At 34.8% G+C, this 17,172-nt stretch overlaps 1 pseudogene; it reads left to right on the forward strand.

The window, feature by feature from the left end:
* The window catches only part of LOC141342527 (NACHT, LRR and PYD domains-containing protein 3-like), a 96,873-nt pseudogene extending 81,218 nt beyond the window's left edge, over positions 1–15,655 (forward strand).
* The last annotated feature ends 1,517 nt before the right edge of the window (positions 15,656–17,172 follow it).

The raw sequence follows: 17,172 nt of genomic DNA on the forward strand, positions 1-17,172 counted from the left end.
ACAAAAGTAATAATATTACAGAAATACATTACTTTTTGCTGTAACGTGGTAATATACCGCATTACTAATATAATTTGGGTAATAATATTACGTGTTACAATCTCAGTTATGCAAGTTACAACAACATATTTTAACTCAAAATTAGTTTCCCTGCTGAAAAAAAAAACCCAGCATATGCCAGTTAGGTATGTTTTGGTGCTGGGATGCTGGTTTTAGCTTGTTTATGCTGGTCCTCTTCTGGTTTATGCTGGTCCTCTTCTGGTTTATGCTGGTCCTCTTCTGGTTTATGCTGGTCCTCTTCTGGTTTATGCTGGTCCTCTTCTGGTTTATGCTGGTCCTCTTCTGGTTTATGCTGGTCCTATGCTGGTTTATGCTGGTCCTTGACCACCAACATGACCAGCATAAACCAGCATAAACCAGCATCCCAGCACCAAAACATACCTAACCGGCATATGCTGTTTTGTTTTTTTTTTCAGCAGGGTTGTGAATTTAAAAAATCCACAGGTAAAATAGTTTTCCACATCCAGTCATTTGCGGATAAATGTAAATATTCCAATAAAAACTATAGCCAGGTTCCCATCCAAGGATTTTTTAGCGAAAAAAATATTTAGCTGATTGAAATGCCATTTATCGATAAAATGTGTCGACAAATCTTTTTCCGTTTTACTTTAGCGCATAAATTCTGTATCGATAGTTTAAATGTCACAAAAATAAAAAAGTAGTGTGACATGACAGAATTAGCCAATAGGCAGTGTCTGTGTTTGTGGTGTTGCTCACTTTAAAGCACCGTTTCTCTGTAAGCATTAAATCATATTCATATTAGATTATATCTAAAATTATTTTACATATACCTTTTACATATACCTATGGTAAGAAAAAGTCAAGTTACCTTTCAAATATACATAGGCCTATCTTAATTTGCTGTTTCTTTGCGAGTCAAAATGTATTCATTTTGTGCAAAAAGTACAACATTAATTAGTTTTGGCTTGTTAGCTTATATTTTCATGTTTTATTCTCGGTTCTGTTCTACAATTAAATTTAAAGGATTTGTTCTAGAGTGATGTAAAGTAAAATAGCATGGTTTTCAATATGTTTGTCTGGCTGTATTTTATAATGACAGTAAATAGTCTGCGTTCTGCAGTTAGTAGCTGCTTAATTGTGCGCCAGAACGAACACTTAGTTTCCCCCCTTATAAAAGTGCAAACAACGTACAACAGACTACTCCTTCTTTTGTGGTCACATAAGAGTTAGACTTTATTCGAAACTACTCTAAATTGTATGTACATTCACAATAAAAACAAAACATTTTTAAAATGACGGAAACATGTCGCTTTCTCAAGAGCGCATTACAAAAATGAAACTAAATTCTGCATATAGGCTGCTACTTTTATTATAAGCATAGCGTGACCTGTCCGTTTCATTTTTACTCTCAAAGACTTGCAATTGATGTTAGCGGGTTTTTTAACCTTCAGCAAACGAAAACAGGCGATTGATTCTGTTAAAAATTCTTATTGTCGGTTAACAAATTTACAACAGAATGTTTCTTGACATCCCAAAACAGGGTCTGGGCCAAATCCACGTGTTTGTTTTCACAGTCTTGACTGTAAATGTTTGTGATTAGTTTTTTTGTTATGTACTACAGATTCTGACAATTCAAACAAAAATCAGGCTCCTGTATTCATAAAACAAATGACTACCTTTGATCACAAACACAAGTACATTAAAGTGTTATTTGTGTGCTGTATTTCTCATACTTCAGTAGCTATATACAGCAAAACTACAGCGCTTCCATTAGGATATTTTTACCAAGCTGTCAACACTAAACTCTGACAAACACCCATTCATATATAGGCTATATGTTATTCAATTATAGACATAAAATTATACAAATGTTGTGTTTTCCCTATTTTATTCATTCAATATTTAGAAACGGGTGCCATTGTAAAAAATAAATAAATAAAGATTTTTCAAGAAAGAATTCAACCCCCAAATTTAATTTTCCTCTGTGAGAATATGAGCTGAATCCAGCCCTGGACATGATACTGAACTGAACTTTTATCCTGAATGACTGACAGTTTTATTGATCACTGAGAGAGCATTGATTGGTTTGATGTTGGTTCAATAGAAAAATGAAAATGTGAAAAACAGCTTAGATGTAGTGAACTACTTTTGCCGTGTTGCCGTAGCTTAGCTTGCTACATTAGCCAAGGCCGTAGCTTTAGTGTAGTGAAGCTTCATTTAATGAAGAGTAACTGTTAGCTTAGCTCTCTACGTTTGTCAAGTAGCTTGATAAGAATAAATTACAGTCAACCAAATACAGAAACACTGGTCAAATAAATAGTGCTGCGTAGTACAATCCGTGCCGTTCAGCCTGAGCTCGGGACAAACACATCTTTGCTCACGTGAGGAGGAGGTTTTTAAGTGTGTTACGTATAAATCCTGGTTTACATAATAGTTTATCATTCAAATACATCAGGAATATGAACACATTTAATTGTATTCATGCTGAATGAGAGAGGTAGACTGCGTCTGAACAATGCTTGCTTTCAGTTTCGCTTTGACCCTCATTGGTTTTGGCTTGTTTAGCAACTTATATTCTTCATTCTTGTTTTGTTCTGAAAACTGTTTCAAATAGACTATGAGCTATTTATTGTATTGAATGTTTGTACATTATAACCCTTTGCTTTATTTACCGGTGTTATTTATGAATGTATTAATGTGGTTTGTGCTTATCCATGTTTAACCTAAACTACAACGTAACATTAATAGACATAACAGTAGACCTACCTAAATATGTTTCTGTAATTTTATGCTCGCTATCCTCCACTGAATGTATAATGAGCAGCTATAAACTTATATTTAGGCATTTTATAATCGTGGATATTTTGGTGAAAGTAACTCAAAAGTAGTGTAACGCATTACAGTTTAGAGACAGTAATATTGTAATCTAACTAATGACTTTTAAAAGACAGTAACTAGTAATATATAATGTGTGTCATTTTGTAAGTAAGTTGCCCAACACTGAACCCAACATTATAGAGACCAACGTGATTTACTGGCACAGACCAACACTCAAACATGACACTATGGCTGAATAAAGAGAAATGCCTGATCTTAAACACTACATACAACACAACTGGAGACACACTAAAGAGACCAATGACAATGTGTTTTAGAATTCATTTAATTCAGGAAATCTTTTTTTACTCTCTTTTACCATGTTTTACAAGCATGGCATGCCACTTTAGGGAGAAAAGTGATCCCCATAAACTTCAAAATATTGACAGTAAAAGACTTGTGTAATCTTACAAAACAAAACAAAACATAAAATAAGAACATAAACCACTCAAAACTGCAAAAATGTAAACACCTTTTAAGGGCAGCACATGATGATGTGAAGATGGCATTAAACGGGTGTTAAAATGTATCGATTAACTCTCAAGAGCCAGTAACTAATGAAATGTGTAGAGATTCAGCTTTCAGCTTAAGGGACCGTTCATGTTGTCTCAATGTTGTTCCAAACCCGTATCATTATCCTAACAGGAGTGAAAGGGCCGTTTAAGTACATTTTTTTTAACTAATTGCATTTTAAACGACAGTATATATTATTAAAAAAATATATATAGTTTTTTTTTTTAAAGAACTCTGATCAAAATGACCTAACATATATGACAAGTGTTAATCCTTCACTTGGAACTAACTATATGACAAACCCAATTTATCTGGCAGCATTACTTTCATTTTCACTGCAAGAGAAATCAATCATTCAAAATCTGTGATTTTATTTATTTATTTATTTTTTAATATTGCATCTTTACAATGAATGCAAGACAATGCTGAGACTCAATATAAAACGGTTAGTTCCATTCCTCATTTCTGATTGGTCAGCAGCTGTGTTTTATTCACGACCGCTTCACTCAACGTTCTGTGTATCATTGAACCTCCTTAGCAACCACCCTTAGCAACGTAAACAAGCTTTAGCAGTTAGGCCGTGTTCACACTTGCCGTCCTTTTTCAAACTGCCAGCGTCTGTTTTACATTCTAATCCTATGGAGTAAACCGTCTTTTCAAAAAAGCCTTAGCGCAGAGCATCTTTTTAAGTTGAAAAAAGTTGAACTTTTTTAAAGAAAACGCCCTACGTCAAGCGCTTTTTTGACAGCTGACCAATGACAAGCGAGTAGCGGGACCTATCGTTTCCATAACAACAAAAACAACAAGAAAAAACTGAGAAGTTGCCGGCAGATAAACTTATCGTACTAGTTTCGGAGCACAAGGAGTTGTATGATATGAGTAAACAACTCTATCGTAATATACATCTCAAAGAGGCTCTTTCTCGACATTTCTTCACCACACAGTTATAGCAACAAAAGACGCACTCTGCTGCTTTTTGTAACAGAATGCTGCCAGTTTTTTTGTTTGTTTTTTTACTAAAAAAACGCCCTAGTCAACTTTTTTGTGTGAAAAAAGACGCCAAGTGTGAACACGGCCTTAGGGACTACTTTTTTTTACAGCGGAAGGCAGCTAATGATTTTACTTTATAAAAAAATGTTCAACCTAATATATATATTTATTTTTTGATATTTTTATTGTGTGGTAACCATTTTTACTCTCATATCTTATTGCTTAAATAAAGAATGGGTTCAACACTGCAGCTGGAATTGCTTTTCTGCAGCATGTTTAAGAGAATTCAGACTGAAAGCACACACTAATGAGAAGATTTCATTTATTTGGGTCAGATCGGAAACATTATGTTTGGCAAAATGGCCTCCAGAAATTTTGTTGTAATCTTCTCTTGTGCTACAGTCATTATTGTTCTCTAATTTTGATCACAATGTGTAAAAAAAATAAATAAATAAAGATTCTGATTGAAATGCCTTGGATATTTTGTCAAATATGTAGTATAATCTAATATAATGTTATTTCAAATTTTGAGTGATGAAGTTAACATTTCTGGAAAAAAATAAAGTATTTCTAGATTGTTGTAATTGTAAACTGTTGTAATTTTGATATATAGGTTAAAAAATGGGAATCACTGAAATAAATTGAACCAAAATATGTGAATTAGGGATGGGTCGATAGACGATGCCATCGTCCATCGCCGATGGCCAATAGACATCGCGATCCTCCGCCCCGCCCCGCCCCCGCCGCAGCAGCAACCCGCTCACGAAAAACACACACTAAATCCCTATATAGCCAAATGAAATGCATGCTTTCAATTTCTGCATCTTTGCTTATTTTATTATTATTATTATTAGGAAATAATAACAAGGAAGTTGTTAGTGATCACAATACAAATTACAGTGAACTCCAAACGAATTACATGAAAGTTCCTTTACATTAATAAATGAGGCATACAAAAACAGCAGAAAAAAAATCTAAATAGTTTAAATTAAATTAGATTAAATAAACTACACCAAATATGGAACAAAAACAAGAGTATATCTTTTTTCCATCGAAATACGAATGTACAATACAAAGCCTAGTTGGAACACTTGGATTTGTGCCGAAAAACAGAGGTGCGTGAGCCCAACGCGCTATTTTTAGTTTCGCTTTGTTTTGGTTTCTTAACTTTATATATTTTGTTTCATTTCTGTTCTGTTCTAAATACCTCTACATTTAAATCATTCGTTTTGGAGTCAGGGTAACTAACTTATAGCTATGTTTATAGTGTTTATAATGTTAATACATAATATTTCGCTTGATTTGGTATTATTTCTGATATTAAGCTTTCTCTCTAAACACTCCGCTGCTCATTAAATGCGTTTGGAGAGAGTGTGTTAAGTAAACAAATAATGAGAGCGTTATTGAACTTAAAAAAGCTGACTGGTCGAAAATATGTTAAGGACCAACACACATCCTTAAAATCCATTTATATAAACCCGCGCTTGATCTCGTCTAGTCTGCACGCACGCACTGTCATGATCTAGTGCACTTGTTAATTCCGGATCTTTAAAAACAAAAACCGGAACGCAAAAATCCAAAATCGGACATTTTCCAGGACAGGATCCGGCTCAAATTAAGCACTCGTGGACATGGTAGGCTACAATTAATTAATTCGTTATGAATAAATAATTTAACAACAACCATCCCTCGCCTCCGCCCCCCGCAGACGATGCCATCGTCCATCGCGATGTTTCACATTAGACATCGTTAGGGCTGTCCCCGAATAGTCGAAGATTCGATGCATCGATATGCGGAGCCTGATTCGACCACCGATCTCACAGTCGAATCTTCGCGGGTGAAACGAGCATCATACCATTTTGGCAATATGGGGGTGCTCAATGTCTAATTGCACACAGAACTACTGGTTTTGTACGGTTATATTACGTTATATACAGCCTTTGATTATGATAATGCAGTAAAAACAAAAGTGAAAAGATATAAGCGTTCAATAAATATTTTTAACGTGTTTGTGAATAAATCTAACCACCCCTGTGACAGATTTAATTTTCATTTGCCCTGATCAATGATGAGATGCGGACCATCTTGACGGCAGGGATTAGGCGGCGATCACACCGAATGCGTTTTTTAGGCGCCTCTTTTGAATGGTTTTCTGTTGGCAGTGAGCGTATTGCGCTCTGTTTAAGCGCACCCCCCCCCCCCCCCGCGTTTTTGCAGGAGCGCTCTGAGCGCCTGAAGTTGAAAAAAAAAATCAACTCTGAGCAGAAAAACGCCCAACGTCATTCGCGTTCTTTTCCATTGTCCAATCGAATGAATGGAGAGGAGGGTCTTCTGTTGTGATGGCGAAAGTTTACTTGACTGCAAGAAATGGAGGAGAAACCTTTGGTGTCTGTCGTGGGTAACCAGGAGCTGTATTATTTAGGGTTTCTGCTTATATGACAGTTTACTTATCAGCAAAAAACGAAGATTTTAGAGCGTTCGCGCTATAATCCTTTGATTTGACTGACAGGACAGCTGTTTTGGTCGTTGCTTAGCAAAAAAGGCAGTGTTGTGCGCATCGCGTTTTTAAGGCGCGGTCACACTAGACTTTGAGCGTGCGAAATTCCTTCGGATGCTGCTGCAACGGTCGTGATATGACGTCATGCTCGGCTGCGTCTTTTTAAAAGTTAAATTCAGCACATGACACTAATAATACATTTTAAATGTAAAAACACACAATCTAATACACTTTATCGCAGTGTTGCAGTTTTAAATGTTTAAATTTAATGTTCTTTTCATTCAGCTAGAGGTCATACTGTGACGTATCGATCTCCTGTTGGTCCCACAGAGTCATGTGATACGAATTCGTTGGTCAGAGTTCACCAAGTTTGAACTTTCAGACGCAGCGAAATGCGAAAATAATCGCACGGGCTTGAGTTTCCGGTCTAAAGCATTCGCATGCGTATGAATGGAAGTCAATGGAACGAAAAGTGCAGTGTGACCGCACCTAAAAGACGCGTTCTGTGTTTTTATTTAAACCTAAATAAGTTCGTCTGTCAGTTGGCAGGCAGTTTTGGTCGCTTTATTAAAAGTTGTTGCTGTGTGCAGTGTGTAAAATAAAATAAAAACTGTTTTACCCTCCTGCTGACTATAGTGTCGTGGCCCTCCCAACCCATTCACACACACACATAGGCCTAGATGGTTCGACTATCGGTCGACTATAGAAAGATTCGAAAATTCTGATTCGACTATGAAAATTCATAGTCGGGGACAGCCCTAGACATCGTACGATGCCAAATTGGTCGACATCGCCCAACCCTAATCCCAGCTAACAATTTTTGGTTCCCAGAACGTTCTGGGAACGTTAGTTTTTTCCCGGAACGTTCCCAAGAACGTTCCCTATTGGTTAGCCAGGAAAGTTTTCTTTACGTGACTAGAACGTTCCCTTAAGGTTAGGAACGTTCCCGCAACGTTCTAAGAACATTCCCGGAACGTTCCCAGTAGGTTCCCAGAACGTTCCCCTAACCTAAAGGGAACGTTCTAGTTACGTAAAGAAAACTTTCCTGGCTAACCAATAGGGAACGTTCTGTGTATGTTCCTAGAAGGTTCCCTGAAAGTTCTCTGATGGTTCCCAGAACGTTCTCCTAACCTCTTCACTCCAGTACCGCTTCTGCACGTCTGCACTCCCGTGTCCCGAAGTAAGCGGCACGGAAGGCGGACGGATGTGAATCTCAATAATCACTACTACACACCATGTCTTGTTTTAAACCATTTTTTAATCATCACAGATAATCAGAGCACATTTAACCATCATAAGGAGCATAAATGAGACTAAATTATGCTATACTATGTTAGATTTCGTTAAGATGTAGAAGTACCATACCATAAAACAACCCAGATTTTGTTTATTAAAGCACCAAATAACATGACTTCAACAAAATATTCGATTTTAAAAATGTGTATTTTATTTTTTTACAGACATTAAAAAAAGGAAAACATTTATTTGACTTTAACTAGGATAACATTACGTTTGTTTCTTACCGCTGAATTAACGATGAGGTGCTTCCCTCTTCTGGACACTAAACGAAAACGTCTCGGTTAACATTATGTTTTCTTCAATAAGACGTGTCAAATCTCCCTAAAATAACTATTTACTCTCGTATATATATTAGTTATAAGTAATTATCCATTAAAAAGATCAATCACCGAACTTTAGTCAGTCAGTAAAACGAAATGACCGTTATTTTTTAAATTACGCGAGCGCGCCGCTTTATGTTGAAGACAGGAGAAAGCGCGTGATGGAGAAAGCGCGTGCTGAGTAAAGAAATAAATAGTGTTTATAATATGATTTTCAGACACTTAACCTTGGCTTGTTTTAGCTATAAAATTATAAATTATATTATCATTATAATGCGGTTTGACCACTTTGATGTCATTTATTAAAAGCTTATCTCGGACATGAGATTCTAGTTTGTTTATGATGAAAAAAAAATCCATTTCAGCATTAGAAAAATCAGAGTCATCTGCAAAGTTTTAATTCGTTTAAATGCTAATGATAAAAAAAAAAATAACCTGCAGGGAACGTTCTGGGAAGGTTCTTTTTAGGTTATAAAACAAAAACTAAAAATAACCTGCAGGGAACGTTCTGGGAAGGTTCTTTTTAGGTTATAAAACAAAAACTAAAAATAACCTGCAGGGAACGTTCTGAGAACGTTCTTTATAGGTTATTAAAAAGAGAACCTACAGGGAACGTTCTGGGAACGTTCTCATTTGGTTCCCGAAAAAATAACCAAATGGGAACCATATGGGAACGTTAGGGGAACGTTCTGTGTTTGCTGGGATGTGAATAACTCTTGATTGCTTCAGTGGAGGCACAACAGCTCTGCTTCTCATTTAAAACATGCTCTTTGACAGGAGAAATCTGAAAACAGTGACGGAGGTGGAGCAATGCTCATTTCTGTGAAGAAGAATATTCACCATCATTTCAGTCAACAACATTTCTTTGATGAAAATGAGACTATAACAAAATAAAAACTCTTTTAATTGATAAAACCATCACTTTAATGAATATAAATGAGACGCAAATGTTAGGGAGGTGATTTAATAGATTTCTCTTTTGCGTCTCAATGCAGAAATAGACACAAAATGATGTGCAATAGTCTGCTTTGAGGAGTGTGCATGTAAACACAGCCGATCATGTCTTTAGTCAAACCATGCAGTCAGTTTTAAAGAGACAGCAGCTTAATTTAGTTATTGTAGACTGTGTCCTTATTATTAATGAATCAATGACAGGGTCCGTGTACTTTTTCGTTCATTCATTATTCAATTTCGGAATGAAAGATGAAATTTAAAAAAGGGTGCAGCTTGGTTTTTTGTTTAAAAGAAAAAAAAAGCAGAAATGGCTGTATTTTGTTTTCCAAATGTACTGCTGTCATCAAATAATAGTAATAGAAAATTGGACGCATTTCCGATCGTTTTTTAATTTGTAATATTTATTTGTACATTTATTGTATTTCATTTGACTGATCATATCTTTACCCGGAAGTAAATTACACCGTCGAGCGGGTATCAATTATTATTGTCTAGTATCACTAAAAATACTACTAAGATCCATATTACTATCACACGAGCCAATGGCAATTAAATGCACGGATGCATAGTCAGATAATGAATGAAATACAACTGTTCACCAACAGAAGATTGTGACTCATGCTGCATACGCAATGACAATTATGCCTACTGTAAATATAGATATACAACTACGATTAGAGTTGTTTGCATAAAATGCACCGTGAATTTCACACGTTTGCCTAGCTGTGAGAGGCTACAATTTATCTCCATTAATACTATTTTCTCAATTCTGCTCATATATTTTCATTTACCTTACATCAATTGCTCGATCAATATTATCATCACATATTTTACATTTGTAACTGTAGGTACCACAAACTATTTAATATAGCTAAGTTTGTGTATTTTTACAGGTAGTAAAATGCTTTGTGTGCTGCTTATTAACACCAGAGAGATAATGATTCATGAAAAAGATGGTCTTTACTCATCTCACTTGCACAAAATAAATGCAGTAATAGAAAGTACAGAAACGCACAAAATACACTGAAATACACTGGGAATTATATGCATTTAAAAATTTTGTTGAAATCATCCCCCCAGATCTTCTGCATCCACTCAGTCCGTACGCATGCAGCGTCAACGGGGAATGCGAAGAAACGGTACAAAAATGCACACAACGATGAAGTGCTGAGTCTCCTCTCTTGAATCCTAAAAGCACTCAATGTGAAAAAAATATCTCTGTGACGACAAAATCATGGATCAGATTTATTACATGTTGTTTAAAGGGCCAAACGGGTCAGCCTCCGAGAAGAGGACATGACCTCCATGAAACTGTGTTTTATTGACAAGTGGTTAGGTTTAGGGGCAGGGGTTGGGTTACGTGCTCGTAAATGTGTCTGTTGTGACTGTTTGCATTGAAAAATCACACCCCAATACATATGCAATAATGGTATATTGCAATATTATTACCCAATAGATCATTTAATCATGACGATAACCTTCACAGTGCCTTTCGCGTCAGCTTATTGAAGCCAAGGGTTTCTTATTTAAAGTAGTGGAGGACCCTGCACGTCCAAAAATGACGCTGAAGGGGTACCCTGTGCGTCAAAATGCGACGCCAAAGGCCAAACGTCAATATGTGACGACTTGGGAGTGAGACTGTGTTGCGAGCGCACATTCAGCTCTGCAGGCCTGGTGCTATGCGTATTTAAATCTCCTCTGATGCGCATTTTCCTGCATTAGCCAAAATCATGACAGTCAACCACATCCAGTCATATGTGAATGAATGTAAATATTCGCTAAAACACACAATAAAGACAGCAATGATGCAGTCAGGACTGTGGCACCAGCTTGCTTTGAAATGTATTTGGTTATTGCACCTGATGCGTCTCCCGCACCGAAGTCATTTTAAAAAGTACATAATAACGAAAACAATACCTTACAAATAAAAAGGAGTCGATTTTTATGATCAGAACTTCCTTAAACCAGTGAACCTGTAAACCTTTCAGTCCAAGTAAACGAATGCGTTCAAATAGAATTTCATAATTGCGGGACCCGCGGGTTGAAAAAAAAATCCAACCCGCGCATCAGTATGGGCCAGTACTTCAGGTGAAAACTTCCGGTGATCTGACAGCGAGAGCGAGAGACAACAGCGACCGAGTTCCATTACCACAGAGATATTTTTTCACATTGACTGTTTTTAGGATTCAAGAGAGGAGACTCAGCACTTCATCGTTATGTACAGTTTCGTCTCATTCCCCGTTGACGCTGCATGCGTACGGACTGAGTGGATGCAGAAGATCCGGGGGGATAACTTCAACCCCACCAAATTTTTAAATGCATATAATTCTCAGTGTATTTCAGTGTATTTTTGTGCGTTTCTGTACTTTCTATTACTGCATTTATTTTGTGCAAGTGAGATGAGTAAAGACCATCTTTTTCATGAATCGTTATCTCTCTGGTGTTTATAAGCAGCACACACAGCATTTTACTACCTGTAAAAATACACAAACTTAGCTATATTAAATTGTTTGTGGTACCTACAGTTACAAATGTAAAATATGTGATGATAATATTGATCGAGCAATTGATGTAAGGTACGTGAAAATATATGCGCAGAATTGAGAAAATAGTATTAATGGAGATAAATTGTAGCCTCTCACAGCTAGGCAAACGTGTGAATGTTCACGGTGCATTTTATGCAAACAACTCTAATCGTAGTTGTAAATCTATATTTACAGTAGGCATAATTGTCATTGCGTATGCAGCATGAGTCAAATACAATCTTCTGTTCGTGAACAGTTGTATTTCATTCATTATCTGACTATGCATCCGTGCATTTAATTGCCATTGGCTCGTGTGATAGTAATATGGATCTTAGTAAGTAATACTACTAGACTATAATAATTGATACCCGCACGACGGTGTAATTTACTTCCGGGTAAAGACAGGATCAGTCAAATGAAATACAATAAATGTACAAATAATATTACAAATTAAAAAACGATCGGAAATGCGTCCAATTTTCTATTACTATTATTTGATGACAAAAATACATTTGGAAAACAAAATACAGCCATTTCCGCTTTTTTTCTTTTAAACAAAAAACCAAGCTGCACCCTTTTTTAAATTTCATCTTTCATTCCGAAATTGAATAATGAATGAACGAAAAAGTACACGGACCATACACAGACTCATTTTGAAGCAGTGAGTGTCAATAATATGATCAAGGTGTTTCCTGTGTTATTGCTGTACACCTGTATTTCCCTCATCTAGTCCCACAGTGTCCACACCACAATCATTGTCTGATCACAGCTGCCTCTTAAGACTGATCTGAAAATAACAAACATGCTTTACTCACACTTTCTCTAAGAGCTAGAAAAACTGTTTTAATCCAACAGAAAGTCAGAAATATATTTAATGAATAAATAGACAATCAGTTGTTAATGTAAAACAATACTTATTTAAAAAGGACTTCATAATCTTGCTTGTATTTTAACATGATGATATACAAACAAAAGCACAACGTTTAGTTTTTAAATTAATAAAATAATAGAGCTCTACAATCTTTTTCAGAAATAGTGTTTTTAAAGTGTATCTGTTGATGTGAGATACAAAGGCTTCAGTGTAGTAAACAAAACTGTGTCTCCGCCATTCATACATACAGAGACAAACCAAACATGCAGGGTTCATATTGAAACGCTCTTTTGCATTTTAATATTCACAGACACTAGTCCATGTTTGAATTAAATATTCATTAATTATTACATCTTTTTCCAGGACTCTTTGCTAAAAAGAAACATCCAAAGATCAGCATTTAATTAAACTTATTTGATCAGCATTTCAGGGAGATGCATTTTACATAAATTAATACTTTTATTTAACAAGGGAGCTTTAAATTGATCAAAGCTGATGAGAAAGACACTTATAAAGTTTATGTATATATTTCTAGAGAGAGCGAGAAAGAGGAGAGATGTTTTAAGGCACCAAATCAGCATATTATAATAATTACTGAAGGATCATCAGACACTAAAGATTGGAGAAATGATGCTGGAAATTCAGCTTTGATCACAGGAACCAATTACATTGTTAAATATTCAAACAAATAGTGACTTTAAATAATACAGATATTATAAGCAGATATTCCTGCTGTTCTGGCTGTATTTTGGATCAAATAAATGCAGAAGAGACTTAAACTAAGAACTTTTGGCTGATAGTGCAAGTTACAATTCAGGAGTAAAACGTGCGCATCCTGATCTCTTTGTTTATTATATATATCTCTTTGAGCCCAGCAGATTGTTATTACAGCTATGCAAATGAAAGCAAGTTAAAGCTGACAGAAATGGCCGATTCTCGTCTGACTGTATTCAATCAGTAATTGGCTAGCACCATTAGCATCACGCGCTAGCTGCTTTAAGACTGTAAAAACCAGCTCTGATGCGCTTACAAAACATGCACAAACAAGCCAAAGTCAGCCATAAACTTTTGAAAAACTTGATTAAACAACAGTATAACTTACCTTTCACATTACAGTCTATGCTTCAAACTAACAGGTCCACAGAACAGATGTCTTCACTTCAGCTGCATCCTGTCCAAACAGGAAACTGACCTCTGATTAAACCACCACCATTAGAATAGAAGCGGAATTGAACAAATAATATGAAAATAAATACTAATATTAATATATAATTATCATAAAGTCTAGTAGTTAAATGTGTGGTTCGGTTTACAATCTTAATTCCCAGTTATTTCTCAGTCTGACTCGTAACAGGTTTCAAGAAATGTCATCTTTAGTCATAGTTTATTATATTAACGGTATAGGTTTACTTATATGTTTGCTATACATTCATATGTTTAATTTACAGTTGATCAGTTATTGTTAATGTTGAAAGAATATTGCAAACTGCATTAACTTGTTATAAGATACTGTGCACTGAAGCGGATTGAAGCCCCGCCCACCAACGCCATCTTGTTTTGGCCATTTTCCCAGATTACCGATCGAGCCAATCAGCGGCCTCCAAACTTACACTTGTGTATAATATACTCAACTCTCAGAGAAAAAATTTTTTATTCATCTATTGCAAACAAAAGCAGCAAGAACAACATATATGATCAGTAAGAGCAAGAATAGGCAGTTTCGATTTAAAACTTGTTTGCAGCGTGAGGAATGTAGCCATCTGCTGATTTTTGGATCAATGGTGTTTAAGATAGAATTCACTCACAAGTTTTGAACAGTGATGAATATTGCGTACGAATCACAACACAAGTAGACCTTTATGAAAGATTAATTGTGCATAATATCCACTGTTATAAGAGCTTTAGTTTAGTTATAGGAGCTTTGTTTGTTTGTCTGTGGATTTTGTTAAGAATAACAGTGGTTTGTGTAAGAAAAAAAAGTTACTAGTAATATAACTAGTTACTTTCTCCAGGAGTAATAAAGTAAAGTAAGGGATTAATATTTTTGAGAGTAATATGTAATATTACTATTTTTGTAATATATTACTTTTTTGAGTAACTAACCCCATCACTGCATATATATTTATATATAACACACACACACACACACACACACACACACACACACACACACACACATATATATATATATAACACACAGCTGTAGTGATTGTTGTTGTAAATGTCTCTGTTCTTGTGTTCAGGGGCCTGTTTTCTCACACTGGATCCAAACACAGCAAACACTCAACTCAGTCTGTCTGAGGACAACAGAAAGGTGACACGTGGATATCAGCCGTATCCTGATCATCCAGACAGATTTGATTATCGGTGTCAGGTGTTGTGTAGAGAGAGTGTGTGTGGACGCTGTTACTGGGAGATTGAGTGGAGTAGAGATGTGTTTATATCAGTGTCATATAAGAGCATCAGCAGGAAGGGAGATGGTGATGAGTGTAGGTTTGGATCTAATGATCAGTCCTGGAGTTTGGTCTGCTATCCTGACAGATACTCATTCAGACACAATAAGATAGACACTGATCTCCCTGTGAAGCCCATCATCAGGAGAGCAGGAGTGAATGATGTCTATAGAGTAGGAGTGTATGTGGATCACGGAGCAGGAAGTCTGTCCTTCTACAGCGTCTCTGACACAATGAGCCTCATCCACACAGAACACACCACATTCACTCAGACGCTCTATCCTGGGTTTAGGTTTAGTCTTTGGTCTGGATCATCAGTTTCACTGTGTTGCTGAATGAGAACAGACTGATGAGAGATTGTACCCATAATGCTTTGAGCTGAGGATGAATCAGTAACAGTGAGATGAGTGTCTTCATCACATTAATACTGCAGCTCAACTTCTGTCACTCAAATAACAGAATAAATGTGTGATCAATCCTCATATAGACAGTCAGATCAGTGTGTGTCTACATTTGGGTTTTATTCTAGTGTCTCATCAATCATCTTAGCACTATTATTATTATTACTATTAGGATCTTATTCTGTTGTTTCTGCTCAGAAATAATAAACACTATCACAAATCAACTTCAGATTTTAATTGATGTTTGTGTCATGAATATAATCCATTCCTCACATTATAAAATATGACATTAATCACAGCAATTTATAGATTTTAATTGATGTTTGTGTTTAATTATAATGGGATCTTTAATTTATTCATGTTTATTTATTTTATACCAGATGAACAAACCAATAAAGAAAAACTCTTACTGCAATAATCACAATAACTCTTATTACATTACAATATTGCACTGTAATCAGTATTTAATAATTAAATAAAATTATTGTTTTGGTTATGATTTAAATTACAACAAATATAAGAAATAAAGAAATAATTACAATTATCATAAAATGAAAATAACAAATTGGATTATTGCAATCATAATATATTTCTTTGCTCAAATAAAATAAAAAATAAATGAAAATATAAAATAATCTTAAATATTTTGTTATTATTATTATATTATTATTAATACTGACATTTTACTTTACAGTGCAATATGATTACTGAAATATTAATTTAATTAGTATTTTTTAAATAATGTAATTACATTAATAATAAAACAAAGCATTTATATAAAATTAAAAATAACCAATATATGTAATACTATTTTATTAGAACATTTTATTATATAATAAATATAATAAATGCTAAGAAAGAAATATATAAAAATTGCAATAATCCAACTGTACTGTAAAATAAAAAGGGAATATTTAATAATAATGAAAAAATCATAATTGCATTTTATTTAATATTATAACAATAATCAATAATAATAATAATAAATGTTGATTTAGATTACAATATTATTGCTGAAATTCTAACATTATTATCATCCTCAAATAAAATTCATGTGTTGGTTGTTAATATTGTTAATAAATAATTGTTATTGAAAATAAGATATTGCAATAATATGATTGCAGTGATAAGAGTTTTTGGTAACACTTTACAATAATGTGTGGTTTGTTAACATTAGTTCATGTATTAACTAACATGAAAGAAGAATGAAATGGACATTTATTACTATTTATGAATCTTTCTAAAGTTAGTTCAAATACAGTTGAGTGTTAGTTAATGTTAGTTGACAGAGCATTAACTAATGTTATCAAACACAACTCCTGATTTTAATAATGCGTTAGTAAATGATCAAATTAACATGAAGATTAATAAATGCTGGAGAAGTATTAACCATTCATAGTTCATGTTCACTAATGAACCTTGACAAATGTTTTACTTGTCATTAAATACAA

This window comes from Garra rufa, chromosome 9 (genome assembly GCF_049309525.1).
Source record: "Garra rufa chromosome 9, GarRuf1.0, whole genome shotgun sequence".
NCBI classification, from domain to species: Eukaryota; Metazoa; Chordata; class Actinopteri; order Cypriniformes; family Cyprinidae; genus Garra; species Garra rufa.